General features: G+C 39.9%; 1 pseudogene; it reads left to right on the top strand.

Moving 5' to 3' along the window:
• Positions 1–1,519: 1,519 nt before the first annotated feature.
• The window catches only part of Rpl18-ps13 (ribosomal protein L18, pseudogene 13), a 43,365-nt pseudogene continuing 26,991 nt past the window's right edge, over positions 1,520–17,893 (top strand).

Below are 17,893 nucleotides of genomic sequence, written 5' to 3'. Positions count from 1 at the left end.
CTCTCTCTCTCTCTCTCTCTGTAAAAATACTCTTTACAAATTCGTTTTTTCCCCTCACTGCTGTCCTCCATGCCCCTTTTCATTTTTCAAATGGTTTCCCCTTCTACTTCCAGTCACAAGCATTGCATACCCTTTCTTTCCTTCCCTTGAGATCTCGTCTTCTTTTTTTCTTTATTTTTTATCAGATTTCTTTTATTTATTTACATTTCAAATGTTATCCCCTTTCCCGGTTTCCCATCCATAAACCTCTTATCCCATGCCCGCCCGGAGATCTCTTCTTCTAAGCTGGAAAGATTGTTAGAGCCATAGACAGTGGATGACTCCAAGGAAGCAGGATCTTTCGGACACAAAAGGGCTGGTGTGCATATAACCCTACAGAGACAGTGTCAGCATGCACTAGAGCTCCATAATTTCAAGCTAGATAAAATCGTGGCACTGACAAGGGGAAGGGAACACAAACTTCCACCCTTAGCCAAGAAGCTATTTGCCACGTGATATATGCAGAAAAAGGGGAAGGGAGGGGGGAGTCACTTTTCTTCAATGGACTAACACTGGATATATCAACCACACTTCAGGCAGACCAGGGGTATTTGCCCCACACAAAATGAACTCAAGTGTGTGAATGTGTGTGTGTGTGTGTGTGTGTGTGTGTGTGTGTGTGTGTGTAATGGTGTGTGGTGGTATATGCATGCATGTGTATACTTGCTGTTTTAGTAAACTTTTTGTCCTATTGGCTTTTTGTTTGTTTTGATTTTCATTTAGTTGTTTGGCCTTTGTTTTTGACAGATAAAGAACATAATGTGTGTAGCTGGGAAGATAAGAGGATGTCACAAGAGTTGAAGGAGAGGAAGAATGTGATCAAAATACATTGTTTGAAAAATTATTTTTAACACAAAAAAAACCCAAGAAAACATCTTTTCCTCTGGAGGGGGAAAACTTTCATAACAATACAGTAACATCAAATAATGGAAAGTTTGATTCCTGATTTATAAATCCTTACTATTGATAGGAACAAAAGACAAAGCTAAATATAGGGATGGTATGGGCAAGTAACAAGCTCGCTGCTTGCATTTTCTCATAATAAGAAAGGCCTCAGAGAAGAGAAAACAACAATTACCCTTCCATTACTGAGGTGAAACAGAACACATCATTGTTCTGATCTTGATGGGAGGCAGTGTTGGTGGGGTACGTAGGAAGGAAGGCAAGTTGACAACCAGACACTCTAAAGACAGATATTTACTGAGCACCAGCTAAAACCCAGAAACTAGTTACCAACCCAGGAACTGGATCATCATAAGAAAAAGTCCCTGTTCTTTTAGAGCATCTATTGAATCAGCTGAACAAAGGCTGTGTAAGAAAATAAACAGATCAGGTAAGAATAGGTTGAATATTCAGATTATCATGAAAAAAAAAAAAAACCTAAGAAGTAGCTAAAGCCAGAGATTAACAAGCCAGGAAAACTGTTGTAGCTAGAAACAAAGAAAAGGACTCTGCACTGAAGAGCTTTGTCTGGGAGCTAATGGGTGTAAGAGAAAGTGTCATTCAGCTTACTGGAGGAACATCTTTCCAGCAGAAAGATGCCATCAAAGACAATGGTCCTGAGGTGCAAACAGGTCTTGCCTGATCAAAAAGAAGCAAGGACAATGGGTTCTCAGTGGGACACCAATGTCAACTAGGAGGGCATTATTTTTTAAAATGTTGAGTGACTATTTTTGGTATGTTTAACTTTTCCAATGGCAAGAAAAGCCTATTTAGAGAAGGAGGGGCTGCGGCAGAAAACAACATATTTGATTTTGTTTGGAAATTCCATTTCTCTACAGTCAGAGTGTAGAGAAAGGAAATCATTGTATACTATTGGTGGGAAAATAAATTGATACCACCATTAGGCGAACCAGTACAGATGCTCACAATGCTGGAAACAGGACTAGTGTTGATGCATTAATCCACTAATCTCAATTCTGGATACATATCTGAAGGAACTGACATCAGGATGCCAAAGAGACATCTGCACACTCATACTCACAGCCGAATTACTCACAATAGTCAAATTATGCAGCCTACAGTGGAAAATCCAGGGCCATAAATACTAACAGTGGTTATCACCAGTTGTCAGGTTTGGGGGAATATTTTGTTTCTGCATAATGTTCCACGTTTCCCAAAATGCCTTCTATTTCACATGTGAAGTCAGAAATGAAGATTTAATCCGATGCGAAGCAAAGTGGTTTGCATAGGCCACAGCAGTGTTGGCCTGGTGATTCTGCCGTCCTCGCAATTACTTCCAATGAGCTCTTTCCTGGGTGTTGGTAGCCAACCTGGGAATGATGGCTTCTGGACTGCTCCTTGATTTCAAGCCGCTGCTGGCTGCCTCATCCTGGCTGGTTAATGGAATCCTCTCCTGGGAGTCCCTCTGCAGCTCCACATGCTGCATCCATCATCCTGTCATCTGCCTGTCTTCTTCTAGTTTCTGAGCCCCAATTTCTTTCAACAGCCCTATTTTTCTTCCCTCCCTCTAGAATTGCCATCAGATCCCACCAGCAGGCTTGTCATGGAGATTGCCTGCAAAGTAATTCTTGAATGCCACAAACATTATTAAAGTCTATTTTCCGTCATGAGCACTCCCAGCCCGGAGGAAGAATGCTGCTCTCCAGTCCATCCATAAATAATTTTTGAAAGATTTCCCCTACAGTCCAGGGAACACTAAGAATATTTGCCCATCTCCTTGGTGCCTTTTCCAGCTACAAGCTCACTTCCAAAGCAGTAACAGATTTGAAGTCTCCCTCCAGAGTCTGTGGGATGCACAGCTATAGACAGAAGTAAAATTCAGACCAAGTCCAGTGGCTAACACAAGAGAAGCAGATGGTTGACAGTCCCTCCTCCCATCCCTTTCGTAGGGCAGGGAAATCCACATCCATTCATGCTCTTTCTGGGTTTCAAGTGCACTGAGGTGTCTGGGAAAGTTGCCTGGAACCTGGAGGGAACAGGTAGTAGAGAGGTGGAGGCAGCAACCTTGTGTTCACTGTCACAGCTCTCTCCATATGCCCATTCTTTGGTGCCAGTCCCCAGAGCTTTCCCAGCCCCATGTTTGACAGCTTCACGGCTGCTATGCAATTAGGCCTCATCATCTCAGAAAATTTGCAAAGGGACATAAAGAACAGCTCTCTCCTCCTACTCAGGCCATGGTCGAAGGAGTAGATAGAATTATTTGACAGAAAACCAGAGGCAAGAAAGGATAAAATAGTAAGTGGGTTCCTTTAGAAGCAGTTCTCTGGAAGTTTATTGCAGAACTAGACAATCTTAAGTTGGAAAAAGGCTTTCATAAATATTCTTACCATGACTTATGATGCTAATTTACTGTCTCTAAAAGATAGGAACAGAGTTATGGTCTGTTGGGCCCTCACTTGATGAATAGAGGTGTTTATTCCTCTGCCTTCCAGCTAGGCAGTGGTATGCTGCGTCAGAGGCCACAAGATGGATAGCCTATAGTGATCCTACAAGCAAAATCAGGCAAAGCAAGGCTTACCACCCTTCAGCTAGTCAGCTTGCAGACACAGCATCAGTTCTAAGGTGCCTCCAACTTGTTGACCCCTCTTATTTTCTCAGGCATGCCCCTCTCACTGTGGTGTCCTTGTTCTGAATCCCCTCATGTTTATAAGTTGTTCGTGCTGATGTGGAAAAGAAACTGATAGAAAAGATTCTGTTCTGTCCATATTACACTTCTGTGTTTCTCCCCTAGAATGTCAGAACTTCAAACTGAAGTTCAGGAATGTTTTGGGTTATGTCAGAGGTGAGGCTTTGATCTTTTTCATGAAACAGGGCATTGCCTCCAACGTGTCCCTAATGCTAAATGGTACCTCTGAGAATAGAAATATTTTTCAAAAAGTTTGTTTAGCACTTTTGGCCAAAGACATTCCAAGCTTCCAAATACTGTTCAAGTTACCCAACAGATCCACTGTAGATGTACTAAAGGCTATGAGAACCAAATTGAAGGCTGGTAGGGGTTGGGGGTAATAGAGGTGTTTTCTAATGTTAGTCTAGGTTTTCCTTAGACTGGCAACCTTTTCTTAGTCTGGGAGCATGGATAGTGAGGGTATCCTAATTTCTAAAGAAGGGGGCAGAGTTAATCTGTGCAATGAGTTGATACCCCTACTACTTAAAATGTCAACTGTCCAAATTTCAGCTTTGGAAGATCTTCCTGATTATGAGAAGAGCACAGAATGTTCAGTAGGACACAATATCAGAAGACTAAGGGAGAAAAGAAAGGGACCATCACTGAGATGAGAGCAATGCTCTGGATACAAGAATCAGGAAGAAGACAACTATCAAGTCAGCCCAAATCAATGCATTCCACCAGGACTGCTCCCTCAGATACAGTCTTTTATTTTTTAAACCACAGACCACAGATAAGGCAGATATCAGTCACACGGAACAGATAGAGCCATTCACTGTTAGGCCACACTGTACTCAAGAAAACAGTCAGAGCTCATGTACAACCTTATAGGCAATGGCTAGAACTCTGCCTGAGACAGAATATCGTCCCCATGAATAAATACTTCTAATAAAAATAAATTGTGACAAAACAGACAAGAAATATAGTTGTGTTATTAACTTTTTTTAATCTACCACATTTCCCTCTTTCTGTGATCTAATGTAATGCATTTGAAAAGCAATGGAAGATATGGCACAAAATGCAATCCTCTTATATTTGGTCTACCCAAATAATACAAATTTAGGTCCAATTTAATCTGAATGCAGTACCTTGAACATTAGTCCTCACTGGGCAGCAAATAAACACATCTTACCTGAATAAATACAGATGTGACTTCAAAGAACATTTACACTAAGAGGACATTCATACAATAAGGACATTTACCTTACAAATTGTAGACTCAACACAATGTAGCAGGTTAATTAAGACAAACCAAGTTGGTTAAAAAAATACCAAGCCACTTTTAACAAGAAAGGGGGGAATGCATTCTTTATGCTCTCATGAAATTGCATATGCTTATTCCCTCTCCAGTCCATCTGTGATTCATTGAGCAAAACTGGAAAATCATTCCAGGAACCATAGTAAATCCGAAGGGCCAATGGGGGAAAATTAGCTGTTTGGAATGAAAAGGAAACATCAATTTCTGTTTGCATCTTCATGAACAATAATACTGTTTTCTCAGTATGAAGTCCGGTTTCTACTACTTTTATCATCAGGCCCAACAGACTTTTAGAAGAATAATCAAATGAAAGGTGATTTGTTTTCTTCCAATGCAGGTATTTACACACAACCATTTGCTCAGTCTGAAGAGCTTCCTCATTCTTCCTCTGTACTGTGAGGCCATCTCAGAGACGGTTTGCATAAGTAATGCATTTATTTACTAATCTTCAAAGAGTCTCTATTTTTCCTGCCTTCCCACTGTAGTCATTAGGGGTCACAACCCTGCAGGAAATATGGGCTGCCATGGTAACACAAAATGTCTGCTGCTGGGCTTAGCGTAATTCCTCCCTAATAGAAAGACAAGGAGCAGTAAATCCCATCTTTGATAAACTGGCTTATTGTTATATGGAGCCTCTACCTGGGAGGTGGCGATCCCCCAGAGCAGTTTAAAATGATACAAATGCAATTTGTATCTGGATTGATTTCTCATTTTGCGCAAGGAACTGGGTAAAATTGTGCTAGGTCAAGTGAAATTCCTTGTCACATTTAAAAATCATTGGCATTGCGCTCAGTCAGTCATCTGCTGGGCACATTTATCACATGCTATGTGTTGCTGTGCTAGGGACTGGAACAAAGCAAATTATTTCCCCAAATCACTTTTAATCCCCATAGAGAACTAGAAATAAAGTGCACCATCTCCGTCATTTTGAACTACTTAGTGATGATAACTATTTTATTAGTTTACAGTTTTTGTATATTGAGGGGGGGTGGGGCGGGACTGCTCAGGGTTAAGAGACCACTCAGGAGAGAAAAACATTTCGTATTGACCCTAAAAAGGAAGCTATATACAATAGCCAGAAACAAAGCTTTTGTGCTTCTATTTAGGAACAAAAGAAATGTAAAGCAGGAAAGGACGAGCTGCCACCCAATTATTTTGTTCCAGAAGGAGAATGTTCTGAAAAACAACCTGAAACTAATAATGAACACCTAAAATTATACTGCAAGGGAGACCAAACGCAGTTTGTGTCCCAAAGTGCAAATTTGTCCACATGGATCCCTTTGAGGGTCAGTCAGTCACATGGTCAGCTTCTTGGGCACTGATAGGAACAGTCAGTGCAGAGAAGATGCTTCTTTTCTCCCCAAACTGAGCCCCTCTTAAATCGTTAAGATAGACTGGGATCTGCTGTCCTGTCCTGCTGCTTTCTCTTCTGCCTCTTCAATACTTACACTCTCCTCTGTCCAGGCAGCTGCTTGCAATGGTTCTCAAGAGACCAGACTTATTCTACCTCCATGTCATGGTATACCCTATATTCCTCATTGGCAATGCCTTTCTCTTCCTTGTTTCACCAACTCTCATCATCAAAACTCTATTACTCCTTCACAACTTGGATCATAAAGTTGGGCACTAATGTACAGTCTTTCATAAATATTGTGTGCCAATTGCCTCTTATGTACAGATCATACTTTGACAAAAAGTCTCAGGGAACAAGCATCAAGGGTCTCCTATTGTTTCATTGGCTGTCACAGTTTGATGAAGAAGGTGGCATGATGGACATGCAAACAGGACAAGGAATTAATAGTAACAACCAGCCAGCAGCCAGCAAGGAACTGAGACCCTTAGTCTGATAGTTCTTAGGAACTAAGTTCTGCTAAATGATCATGAGTTTGGAAGTGGGTTTTCCCCCCAGTGCAAACTTCAAATATGACCCTAATCTTAATTGCATCTTGGGAAAGACCCTGAAAGAGAAGACCCAGGTAAGCCGTTCCTGACTTTATGACCTGGAGCTTGTTACATATTAAATATGCTCTATCTTGGCTGAGTGTGTTTTTGGTTTTTTTGTTTTTTGTTGTTGTTTTTGTTTTTGTTTTTGTTTTTTGAGTAACTTGCTATACAATATTAGGTAACTAGTACTGTGAAACTAGCTGTGAGATTCCTAGCAGAGATGTCATAAGTACTGCGGAATCGGGCCTTTGCAAGATAGAAGTATATTTTTTGGGGTGTGTTCTCCAGTGACAAACGTTTGAGAAAATAGTATCGCACTTCTTAGATGGAGGTCAGGACCTGTAAGTGATTAAGCAAGTTAGCTGTTAACTTCAGGACCTAATGTAAAAAGCAGGACCTCCGTTGCTCCCTGACCTCTTTAAGGTCTTTATCAGTCAGCAAAGCGTCTTGGGTTCTCAGAGGACTCTCCTACTGGCTGCTTGGGTGAGACTAGTTTTCTAGTTTCTGCTTTTGGTAGGTTCTTCTTACCAGCCTCACTTCAATTCCTTGACCTGTTGTTTGAGTCTACATTTTCATCTCAGCCACCCCCTGCCAGCAACCAGACTTAAACCACAAATGTAAACATGTCTTCTCAGGCTTAAGGCCCTCCCATAAGTTTCAGTTGTTTTGTAGACAAACACCCTGCACAGCTGCAGCCATATCTTGATCTCCCCACAGCCGTATGCTCTCTTCTCTACTCACAATGGCTTGCTTTTTGTTTCTTGTACTAAGTTCTGTCTTCTCACAGATCCTTCAGACCTGCCCTTACCATGCCATCTGGCTAGCTCGTGTGTGCCATTCAGTTCTCACTCCAGCACCAGAGAGGCATTTGTTGATTTTCCTGACCTAGCCAAGCTCCGCATTCCATACTGTACTCCCTGAGCACCATTTCCTCTCTGTTCTGGTTTTAGAGCTATTTTTGTGACATGATGCCAGTCCTTGTGTGTTATAGTCAGATCTATAAGGCTAAGCCTTTCTTCTTGTTTTCATAGAGGCCCATCATCTAGCACATAGCAGGTATCTAATATGTATATATACATATATATGCATAATATAAATATATTTCAATAATATGTATACTTTATGTATTTTAAACAATAGAGGCTTCAAATTAATTCTTAATTCATAGATAAAATCATATGTATTTATCATGTACCACTTGACATTTTGATGTGTATACTTATGCTATGAAATCTAATTAATTAAAGATATAGATGATGAAACACTTATCATTTTTACCGTGAGAAACCTTACTATCTTTCAAGAATGGAATATTGTGTTTCCTGTTTCCAACATTAACTATAGGGTTTTGAACTTACTCCTCTTTTCTAGTTGAAACTTTGTGAGTTTTGAAAGCATTTACTAATTCCTCCTTAGACATCCCAGGGCTTGATAACTATTATTGTACTCCTGATTGTGAATTAGCTTTTATCCTTTTGGCTATGGGCCTTTAACAACTGATCCATTTCTATATCTCTGTGTATCAACTTGTTAAGATTCCACATAGGAGTGAGATAGTGGAGTGATTTTCTTTATGTGAATGACTTATTTCACTTTATATAATGTTTCCACATTTATCCAAGTTGCCATAAACGACAGGACCCTTCATGCCATTGCTGAATAGCATTCTACTGTGTATGAATATGCATCTTCAATAAGTCTTCTTTCAATCTTGGGTGTGCCCATATAGCCAGTGGGAGAGAAAGCCATGCTCCCTCTCTTTTAGTTCTGAGTGGTTTATGATTGTGGATTGGATAGTACTCCTCACCTTGCACTCCTATCTCCTAAGACAGCAAACTTTCTGGGTCGCTGCCTTTCATTCACTGAGACTCATAAAATGAAAAACAGACCCTCAGTCCATTCCTCTAGTTCCAGTAACTAAATATCAGCATTCAAAAAAAAAGGATCAGATTGAAAATCATTTTTCTTTTTCAGTCAAAAACATCCAAAGAATGTAAAAGCTATCCCAGGGCTGGGAGTACAGTTAATCTGTAGTGCACTTTCTTAGCAAGTCACTGCCTATGTTCCATTCTCACCACTTTGGACAGAAGTTCCAAAACTGATAAAAGTGTATGAGTCATATGCTTGGTCATTTAAATCTTATTAGGTTTACATCTTTCCTGGGTAAAAAGCTATTTCAGATGCAGCTTCATATTTGGATGGTTTCAACTCCTTGACTACTCAGAGATGACATTTACAAATCCCCATTTTCTGCGTCATGCACGCCAAAACAAACAGAGCTTAAAGGGAGTCCGTAGCTTTGGGTAGTCATCTCCTGTAAGCTCATAAGATCAGATTCCAACCTACTAGTCCAACCTCCTCACTTTACCAAGGACTAGAACAGGAAGGTAACCTGTCAAAAGCCATAGAATAAGTAAGTTCACCTGCCCTCTGCCAAAATAAACACATCAGTGAAGACCTGAGCTAAGAGGCACGGTTATCTTCAAGTTTTTCACTTTATGTTAACTCTTGTTTCCTTGTCATAAAAATCTGATCATTTTCTATTGAATCTATTTCCATCTCCCAGTAGTACTTAGCTGAATGCCTTACAGTTAGGAGCGTCTTGATGAAATGATTTCTAAAGACAAATACATAGCTGAAGACTAAAATAAATCTATGGTAATTATGGTGTAAAATTAAATTACAATGGACCCCTGACATTCGGGAAGAGTATCCAGAAAACATGGTCTCCAACCTTTTTCCAATTCACAAATCCCAGTATTATATAATTGACATATAATTTCCTCCATAAAACTTCTACGTTTCTCCTAAGTACCATCATATTCTGATGAAAGAAATCACTCTATCATACTGGTTCTGAAGTATATATAATTCAAATTCATTCCTCAGCAAAATTTTGAATCACTATGACATAGGTCTCTAAACTCAATTCATAAATAGTGGAAGGTATGAATGTTATGTCAAAAAATGCCCTGGGTTTACTGATTCTTTAAAGTAGCAACCTTTAAAACCTATGTAAGTATTTGAGTTACTGGTCTTCATTCAAAGAAGAGTCTATGTTACATCAGTATGAAATTTGGAAACTCCTAGTTCAAGTGTTCCTCTTAAATGTGTGTATACAGAGTGGGTCTAGAAACACCACAGTAAGAACAATGAAACCCATCCTGATCATGGACCTGCCTTTTTCTTCTATCCTCTCTGATTATTGTATTCTGTTTACTTTAAAGGTATGACTTGAATATTTATATGTAGCCCCATGGAGATTAACAAATAAATATCTAAATTATGTCTATGCATTTTGGTCATGGGAATTTTTTCCCTATAATTGGTAAATATTAATGCAAGGGACGAGAAACACGTTGACATTTTGTGGGAAAGTGCACTTGAACCATGGAAGGTCAGCAGGCAGAGAAAGACTTGAAAAAGCCCAGGGAAGCACCCAAGCATGAGCTAGAGTTTCTAGTCACCCAAACTGTCCAAGTGCGACAGAGCCCACTTCCGATTTTATTATCTGATCTCTTTGGAAGAACTAAGAGCTCCCAATTTCACACAATCATCTAATTCATCTGGAATTTACACAGAGTGAGGTCTAACAGATGGCTTTGGGGAAATTTTTATTGCAGTATAACATATATAAAGACATGTGAACAAAAGAAAAGTGTTTATGTTTATGGAATTTCAAAATTTAGCCATGCTTTTATAACCTACAAACATACCAAGGGAGAAAATATTTGCAGCATTCTCAAAATCCCTCTAGCTCCCCCTCCCAGTAACTCCCCTGTAGGGCTAATCAGATTAACTTTCACTGGTCTTCAGATTTCACATAAATGAATTTGTAGTATATTATTATACCATCTCTCTCCTTTTAGATAAGCTCTTTCCCATTAACAACACATTTGAGAGATTCTGCCATGATTATTGTGTGTAGATGTATAGACAGACCATTTTGGGAGTAATGCTATGGTTTTATGGTGGCTGCATGGGGTTATTGCATATCAGTAACATATGAAATCATCCACTTACTGTTTCTAGGAATAATCAAATGAAATGGATGTCCACTGGTGAAGGAAGAAGAAGAAGGAATCAATAGGGCTGCTACTGCCGGGTCCTCAAGGAAAATTGGCAATTAGGGTGAAAGGTGAAGGGGATAAGAGTACTGAGTGGCAGACCTGATTGAGATTAACACAATCCATTAAGTTAGCCCAGAGACAAATAGGAGTGGCACTTGAAATTTACATAAATGCTATATCCAGCCGCAATCAAGTTTCTGTAGGAAGGAGAAAATTGAGGAAAGAAACCTTATAACTTGAATTGAGCAGAAACAATGGTGGCCTGAAATTGCCTTTGTCTGGCAGAAAAGCTGAGGATAAAAGATGGATGCTAGAAAAGATTGGGGTTTCAATTGTTGTTACTGGTTTTTTGTTTTGTCTTGTTATTTTTTTTTCTGTTTCCACTGAAGTCCATAATGGATGGTGAGAATTAATGCTCCCCCCAATGCCTTTGGGGGAAGAAAACTATAATGCCCTCTTAGTAGGTTTCCTTTCTTTTTGAGTCAGGAACACTATATACATCCATGACCTATTTCTTGTGTTTGTGCCAAGCACTGGGTTAAGTAGACAGTTCTGAACCAAGTCAGTCCCTGTCTTCACAGAATTTGAATTCTGTACAACGAAATGGCCAGCCATACCTAACACTGCTTCAGCAGTCTTGTTCAGCTATGAACTGCCCAGAATTCCTCAGGAAGATTTCGTCACAGAAATGCAAAGCTGCCCCTGCCATCTTTAGCACCCCACTCTGAAGCAGGCAATCAATCTTAATCCCATGGTAGATATTCTCTATCCTTTATCCTTTCCACCATTCTGTGCTGTCTGTGGCTGAGCCATGACCAAACGGAAGAGGAGTATTCCTCAGAACCTCTAGAAGGCTTGCAAGGAGAAAGACCAGTGATATACAGTTAGGCCAGCTCTATTTCTGGAAATTTTGTGGTGGCAGTAGTGGTAATGGACTCAGAAAGAGAGAGAGAGAGAGAGAGAGAGAGAGAGAGAGAGAGAGAGAGAGAGAGAGAGAGAGAGAGAAAGAAATGCATTCATGCACAGATCTTCCAGGGTTATTTAAATATCTTCTTCTATCATGCTGTTCCATACATCTATACCCTGGGGTTCCAGACTCAGTCTCTTTCCTGTCTCCCTGACAGTAATGATATAATTTCACTTGAAGATCCTGTCTCTCTATCTTGGAGAAAAAACTATCTTGGGACTTCAGACTACAGAGTATTGACCACTGTATCTTGACATATTGGGAGTTCAAATCTAAGCTAGAGCTACGGTTAAAGAGTCCTCAGAAACTATGTAGACTGGGTCTATTCCTAAATGCAAGTCGGACTTGTGCTGAATACTAGAGAAATGAGAGCCGCCACCCTTTATGTCTTGAGCACAATTTATAATAGGAAAATAATGGACCACTTATTTTGGGACAAGGCCTGTCTAAAGACACTAACCATATTAATCTACTTGGTCCTCCTAGAAGCACCTATACGAAGCACCTGTCATTTTGAAGTTTAGGTAAATTGCTTCAACCCATACAAACTGGCAACTTATAGAAGCAGCAATTGAAGCACCAAATGCTGGGTGCTTAGATGGAGTCTTTAGCAACACAGTGATTTATGCAGTGCTTACTTTAAACCATTGCTTACCAATCCTGTGAGATTGCACTAACTTCTATTACAGAAGAAAAGGCAAAGAAGTCAGAGAAACTTGGGTTCCCATTAGCAGTAACCAGCAGAGCAAGGCCTGAGGTTAATTCTCAGAAGGCCCACAATATGAGATAATGAGTCACACCATAACTCAGAGACTTGGAGGTTAGGAGGGGTTGTTGCTTGGCCTGACCTGGGGAAGTCATCATCTTTCCCCTTCTTCAGTTTCCCTCCAAAAAGTGAGACTGAAGTCCTCAGAGACAAAGATGAGAGATTGAGACTGAATAGATATCATGAAGGGTGGGAAAGGGAAATTCAGTATTTTAAAGTTATCAAGAGGAAGATGGTGCCACAGGAGTTCAAAGCATGAGCACAAAAGCACAACCAGCCTTGGCTCTGATTTCCATTTTGATTACTTCTCAGCCAAGTTCCCCTTAGCAAAGTCTCTTAACCTCCTGGACATGCATTTCCTTGCTGGCCAAGAGAAGATAATAGTCTTTTTATAACATAGAACTCTTCGGGAATTAAAAAAGAAAGAGAAAAACTGTGAAAAGCTGGAGACACAATACAGTTTATTGATAGAGTGCTTGAGTAACACACATGAATTCTGAGGTTTGACACCCCCAGCATTACAGAAGCTATGGTGTCTTAGATCAAGTATGGTAATGGATGCCTATGAACCAAGCACTTAGGAGAGAAGGCAGGAAGTTGTGCTTGGCTACATAGTTACGTTCCAGGTCACCCTAGGGTACAGGAATCCACATCTAAAAAACAGTAATAAAAGCAACAAAAAGGAATGAATGAGAAGTGAAAGCTGAGCACTAGAGTCTTGCTGTGAGTTTCAGGCCAGCATGGATAGAATAGTAAGTGCTGTGGTAGCCTGAGCTAACAAATGAGATTGTATATCAACAAAATAAATTATTGAAAAGAAGCCTAAATTAATTAAAGCCATGTATTTCCAAACCTTGATTAAGATGAATGCCAGGCAATAGCTGTTGGTGGGTGTTCTGATTCTCCTTGTTCTGCTCCACTCCCTCTGGAGGTGTGAGGTACACCTAGTGCCTTAAAGCTCCTCCACGTGAGGGCACACTGCCAGATGCACCAAAGGCACTTGCAATCTCAACGTGAACTTTTCAAGTCTAAAAGCGCCCTCACAAAGATTGGCTAGAAAGTAAAGGTTTACTTAAAGGAAAAAAAAAACTCAAGAAACAATTTTTAGTTTTGAAAATGAAAAACTGCTGAAGTGTTTTGCTGTTCCCAAGAGCAAACTATTGCTCTGGTCCTCAAGAGTACTCAACGAAATGATAAATGATTATACATAAAACTAGCACCAAAATTGCCCTTTAGGTGTGCACAACAATCTCTTTCCCAGAAAAAAAAAGGCTATGTTGACTGCTTGTTGGGAGGGGAGGGAATGCATAGGTCAGGGACTTGCATAGCCAACCTCTCCAGTAGTTTCAGTAGCTGTGGCTTGTTGCGATTCAGGGTTATTTTTCTGCAGGATAGTTTCTGATCATTTCTTACCGTTCCCCAGGAAGGAGGGCAGAGTTAGGGACTGACTGTACTTCTAAAAGCCTCGAATCTTTTTATAGCTCCAGTCAGAGAAGAGCCACTTCCTTTTCTTCTGGCTCTCTTGAGTCAGAGCAGCAAACACCACTTAGGACTGAACTAGGAATCAAATATTCCTATTGCTAATATTTTCAAATGCTGTTTACTGCGCTGTACTCTGGTTGAAGCACTTCAACTGCATTAGTTCATTAAATGTTCTACAACTCTATGAGTTCAGGACCTACTCTGAATACTCATTTAATGGATGTCCACAAAGGACCTGGAGAGGTTGGGCAACTTCTGAGGTTTTCATTAATTGAAAGTGCAGAGCTACAAATGAAAACGCAATTTATTTTGAGTAAAAGGAGGAACATTCTTCCTTCAGAAAGGAAAAAAGAATTTTCTAGATTCGGAATCGCTACCATTTTACAATGCACCATAGCATTCATCATCCCTCAACATCTCCCACTAGAAACATACTGGAGAGGAAGACATCCAAACTCTACACAACAGAGAACAAAAGCAAAATGTTTTTTTTTTGACATAACTTGTTAAAAACAAAATGTCACATACATATGTCTTGTTCAAGTTGTCCTGGTACTCAATTTCTTTCTATTCTAAAAAATGCATTTATTTTATATGCATTGGTGTGATGGTGCCAGATCCTCTGGAACTGGAGTTCCAGACAGTTGAGAGCTGCCATGTGGTTGCTGGGGTTTGAACCTGGGTCCTTTGGAAGAGCAGCCAGTGCTCTTAAACACTGAGCCAGCACTGCAGGCCCCTGGTACTAAATTTCTAAAACTAGTTTACAGTAATAAATTATTTTAAGTATAAGAACAGAGAGTGTATACCTAATGATCATAGAAACACAAAAGTATTTTAAATGAATTTCCATGGAGAAAAAAGAAAGAAAGGAGCAAATGCTTTTATTTGAAATGAACTACTCTTGAAGAATTACTTTACAAGCCCCTGAATTTCAAGTTCTAATAGCTGTCAGACAGCATTGTCATATTGTGGAGGGAAATGCGCTCACTTTCTCTAGATGTGCCTATTTCTGGCACTTAGTAGCTGGAAAAAAATTTAGGTAAAGGATAATACAAAAGGCCCAGGGACTTGGCAAGTACATTCTGTTGGGTTTTGTTAAATCTAATGAGTCAGAACAGTTTGAATCCTTATCGGGTCAATAATGAGAGGGAACCCCCTCCCCCCACATACACAATATTCCATCTTTTCTATACCTCCACCAAAGCTCCTAAAAATAAAATCTTTTCAAAGCATGCCTTTGGTGGCATTTATACTCGAATTAAGTATGTGAACTGCATTGCTCTGAATATCCTAGTACACAGCCATGCTGGAAGTCTCTTGTTTTGAATGATAGTCTAACAAGCTAATCATACTGGCTTTTGTATTCTATACCATAAGTCATTGTGGGGATGACTTGGATTCTAGTACTAAAAATGGCTACACCCTTACTATACACAAGACTCACTATACTAGGTGGGATAAAAAGTAGTAAAGCTCAGTATTTGTCCCCAAGATCCTTGTCATTCAGTAACAACACAGGCAACTTATAAACATTAGATCATATGCCTTGTGCAAGTCTCTCAGGACATCTGTTTTGTGTCTACAATGTGACATAAGATAGAAGTCTCTGATCCTGGGAATATGAATATTATCAGACTAATATGGACCATAGGAGCTAACAAAGTGCAAAGAAAGTAGGAGAGTTCTTTGGTGGTTAGTGTATTCTACAGCAGCCTTCACTTCCAGAGCATGCACATGGCATTGTACCGATGGGAATCTTTCAGAAGAACACAAGTAACATTAAAAATGGTGCCTTTGAAGGTCATGACTTCAAACACCTCATGTGATTATCAAGCCTTGGGACCTGCCCAGGCTCTAAGGAGGCTGAGTTTTCACAACTGGAAATATACACATATATATGAACCATCAGTCCAAGGATACTTCTTTCCTGAAGCTGTTTGGAACTCTGTAGATATGGCCTCCATAGCAAATAAAATGAAGAAAACACACATTAGAAAACAACCTTTTAAATAGGAGGAAACAGGATTGGCAATTCTGATTCCCCTCTCACAAGTCCATTTAAACAGCTTTTCTACAGATCACCATTGTGATGAGTCTAGTGGTAAAGCAACTCTCATTCCCTCCCTGTCCCAGAAATTTCCGAAGGGTACATTGTGTGCTAGTCACTATGCTATGGCCTGCTGAGACTCCAAAGAGGAATAACACTGCATATTTACTCTTGGATATTCATTTCTTTGTTGGGGCAGAGAAGACAGACAAAGGGTCAAGAAATTTTTGTTTTGTTTTGTTTTGTTTCAGTTTTAAACTAGACCTCTGATTCAAGAAAGCTTGGTGATCACTGGTGTCGGTGGACTGTTTTAAGTTAGAATGCCCAGAGGAGGAAGCATGAACCAAGGCAGACCAGGTAGGTATGAGCTACAGCAAGGAGAACACTGGGAAACCATGATATTCAGGGTATTCAATATTCCAGAAAATTCAATCATTTTGATTTAAACAAGCAAACAAATCTGTTTTTCATTCAATAGTTAATGTCATCAGCTAATCTAAAATATGTTTGTTTGTTTGTTTGTTTGTTTGTTTGTTTTTTAATCACTGGACCGGGCTAACCAAGAACTGTCAGCCACTGTAGAAGCCTTCAGGGTGCTATCAGTAGCATCCTGGTTTTCTGCAACAAACTGACTACTTGTCTTTCTGGGTCTTAATTTCCTCCAGAGAAAAATATGGGGCTATGTGAACTTTCTCAAACTATGAATAGGAGTCTAGTGTGGTAAAACATGGGAGAGTGGTGAAAAAATGACTGGTCTTTTAAAGTACAAAGGGTTAGGCTCCTGAGACACTAGCTCCAGTTGCTTTGTCTAAGCAGCTCCTTTGCCATCAGAATAACAGCACTCACGGTTTCAAAACGAGCCTCCAATTTTGTCTTTCCAAGATTTTGTAAGGTGAAGCAAAGCATTCGCTGATATAGGTAAACTTCATTAGAAATGCACCCAGTTCTACATCCTATAAACGCCATGTTAATGGGTTTGGGGCAAATAATAAAACTATATTCATGTGCATCTGATTTGGCAATTATTTAGAATCATATTAGGCCCTGTCTGACGCATGGGGTATAATTGGTCTTTCTCAGTACTGCACATTAGCACCTTTGTTCTCTCTATTCAAACCGAGAGAAGGGAATTTCATAAATAGAGAGATTGGTATTGTCTCCACATCCGTTCGCGGAAATGTTTTAAATTGTCAAGTTTGGAACACCTCTTTAATTTAATTCTGGTCATCCCTGATCCTAATCACATCACCAAGCAACACTGACGAACAAGACTGCGATTTCTAATCAACAACTGCATGAAGGCCAGTTAAGCTGCAAAGTCCATTGTGAATTTAGATTCCTGCCAAATGCCAAGTCAAACAAGCCTTCAAGTTTGATATAAACTATTTTGTTGCCTGTGTTATGTGTATGTGTGTGGGGGTGAGCGACAAAGTATGTAGTTCTATATGACTTTTCTAGAATTCTACTCTCTACTGGTTTTGGCTTAATTGGCACCCAATCAAAAATCATGTTTTAAAAGTTATGCATATTTCACCATGAGTATTTATTTTTCAATCCCTGAAACTCTCTCTCTCTCTCTCTCTCTCTCTCTCTCTCTCACACACACACACACACACACACACACACGCACATGCACACGCATGCACGCACGCATTCTCTCTCTCTCTCTCTCACACACACACACACACACAC

The sequence above is a fragment of the Rattus norvegicus genome, chromosome X, assembly GCF_036323735.1.
Source record: "Rattus norvegicus strain BN/NHsdMcwi chromosome X, GRCr8, whole genome shotgun sequence".
Classification (NCBI taxonomy): Eukaryota; Metazoa; Chordata; class Mammalia; order Rodentia; family Muridae; genus Rattus; species Rattus norvegicus.
The sequence above is the reverse complement of the archived record's forward strand: the minus strand, read 5'-3'. Positions and strand labels throughout refer to the sequence as shown.